This window comes from Condylura cristata, unplaced genomic scaffold (genome assembly GCF_000260355.1).
Source record: "Condylura cristata isolate star-nosed mole 26May11 unplaced genomic scaffold, ConCri1.0 scaffold00020, whole genome shotgun sequence".
NCBI classification, from domain to species: Eukaryota; Metazoa; Chordata; class Mammalia; order Eulipotyphla; family Talpidae; genus Condylura; species Condylura cristata.
The window spans coordinates 8043558-8046523 of NW_004567121.1; positions in this window are offsets into that span (position 1 = coordinate 8043558).

The following is a 2966-nucleotide window of genomic DNA, read 5'->3' on the forward strand; positions in this document are numbered from 1 at the left end:
ATAGTTTTTTTTTTTGGAATGCAGCATGAAAATGTTAGAAAAATTGCAGAGGTAGCCAAAGAAGTTTAAAATTAGTTTTTTAGAAAGCCAAGTAAAAGGGAGTGAGGGATGATTGCAGATGCAGTTTTGGAGAAGGAAAAAGTTTTTGCCCAGCAACCTCTGCAGTGTTGAGATGTGTGAGGTGCCAGCCCAGTTTCGTCCAGTTCCAGCAAAGTACAGCTCTCACAAGCACCCCAGGTGCAGGCCATTGGGGCCCCACAAGCTCTACCTAGAGGTAAGTGACATTGGCAGGTCTTATTTTTCAGCATCTTGAAAAGGTGCTGTATCTCAGATTTCATGAAAATATCAAGCCACCGCCACTTTTACACAAGCACCATATGCTTTGCACCTCTAGCAAAATCTATACATGGTTAAGGGACTTGAAAAACCCTGCCTAAGGCACAACACCTCTAAAGTACTTCAGAAAGGGATAAAAATGTTAGCCTATAATAGTTAAATGCACAAATGACATTCAAAAGGACTCACATGGAATAACATTCTTAAGCAAGTCATATACTTCAGCCTCCCCTAAAGAAAAGTGGTTAACAGAAAGATACATTAAAAACAGACATTTTATAAATGTCGGATAGGTTACTTTGGAGTTTTCAGACATACTTAAAATAGCAATTGTTCTTTCTCATAACTAGAGTGAATGTAGGCAGTGAGTAAGTCTGAATCATAATCTGAGACTGTAGAAGGTGAATTCACTAAGTTAGTGAATTTGCATTAGCCGGGGCTGCCACGTGGGCCTTACCCAGGACAGAGGAAAAGTGATGAGTCCAAGACCAGAGGCGACTGTATTCCCCTCTTCCACTTGCATCATCTTCAATCACTTCATCATCATCTGTTGTTTCCTTGTGTGTAAGTGGGAATAATAATATATCATCAGGCAGCTATGAGAATGAAGAGCACATTTCTGGAACATTTTATCTACTGTAAAGACTTATTCCCAAACTAGATAGTCTTGCAGTTTCTTTGATCAGAGCATAACTTGAGTCTGCCTCAGACCCTGTGTGTGTAGGAGCTGCCCACCTGGCATGCCTGGCCCTGGAAGAGTGCACGGGCAATTGTTCAGAGCACTGCCCCTCATACTCCTGTTAGGGGGAAAGAAAGTCTGGAATGAACTCTGCAGATACAGGTTTTGTGGATCCCCATTCCAGTTTTGTGAACTCCACCCCCTACTTCAGTTATTGAAACTACAACTCCACTCCTACTCCAGTCACTGAAATGACAATTTCCAGCAATGACAAAGGGAGAACTGCAAGCTGGGCAGAGCTAAGCAACCACTTTAAGGCTTTTTTGGAGGATATATAGAGGAGCCATGTTGGGCTCTCTTGCTCTCTCCCTTGGCCTCATGGCTGGTGGCTGCTCTCTTGGCTCTTGATGAGCTTTCAGTGTGCTATTGGAGTTCCGAGTCAGTGGAACTGGTAGGATGCTCAGTTAGCTTGTATCTCTCTCTGTTTCTCTCTCTTTCCCTGGGTTCTTCCTTCCTTTGTAAATAAACCCATTCATTATTGACCCATTTTTGTGTGTGTCTGCAGCACAATTAAATCTTAAGCAAGTGGGTGAGGACCCACAGACAGACAACCCAGTTCTCACTGGGTTGCCCTGTAACACTCCAAACCCTGTGATGCTCTCCATATGTGGGCTGGGGACCACTAAGGATGGGTCTAGTGACTGGCAAGTGACAAATTTCCATGTTGCCTTTCATGGAGCTAGCCTTGACTATTCCATTTTCAATCATCAGTATACTTTTCACTGGAGGGGACGATTGGTGTCATCCATACTTGCTCAGAGGCAGTGTGAGAGTCCTCCTGTGTGTGGCACAGAGTGTGTGATGGCAGGGCTGAGGGCAGCCTGGCATCTGGGGTCTGTCCAGCCCTGACATGGCCCTCTGTGTGCCTGTGGGTCCTGCTCAAATGAACCCTCAATTACATTATTAAAGAAATGGTCTAGCCCAGGGTGAGGTCAGATCTTGAGTTCTAACAAGGGTTACTCTGGGCTCCCTAGGTAAAGAACTGCTCATCAGTTTACCTGTGAAACTGAGTCAATGGTAAGCCTTAGTGAGATAAGCTATGTCGGGTTTGCCCCACAAAACAGAACATCTACATCCCTGAAATACTTGTTAAAACAGAACAAAACAAAACAAAACAAAACAAAACAAAACATCAGAAACAGAAACCCCAGGTTTCTGAATCGGCAACTCTAGCTTGGCCCTGGTAACCTGCATATTTATCAAGGTCCTGGGTAAGCTGGTGCTGTGGCCCAGAATATCACTGAGCTTTGTAAAGTATTTAGCCTGACACATAGTAAGCACACAATAAATCCAGCATTAATAAGAAACACAGTCAATAAATATTTGTATCAATAAAAGTTCTCTCAACTCTGTTCTATTTGAAAAACACTCCCCCACCCCCAAGAGTCTTACCTGAACTGAGAAATTAAAACTCAGTTCTTTTTCCTCTCCTTTCCTTAGAAGTTAAGACATGTGGCATAACACCTGTTTCTAAACACAGCTACTCAATGCATTGCTTTTGGCAGCTCTTTGCATTTTTTTCATTGCCAATAAAGTTATTAAATTGAAATAAACCATCTGCTTGAGAGTTTGTATCAGAAAGACAGGTAATCTTGTTGCAGGTAACGACAGAATCAAGCTGCTTCCACAGCAAACTTTCCCATCTGCATTTGGCATTTGTAAACCAGTAGGTTCTTCTGGAGTAGGACTTCAAAATCTAGTATCACAAGTACCAATTGGTTGCCTCAAGCAATACTAATGAGTGTGGAGAAAGAGCTCACCAACTTTCTCTCATTTGAATGAGAACCAGCAGAAACAAAATTCTCTCAGGGATATCTGTATGTCTAAGTCTGCTGGTGAATTAAGAAGTATGTGTACCTGAAGGTAGTGCTACCTAAGTTTTTGTTTTTTT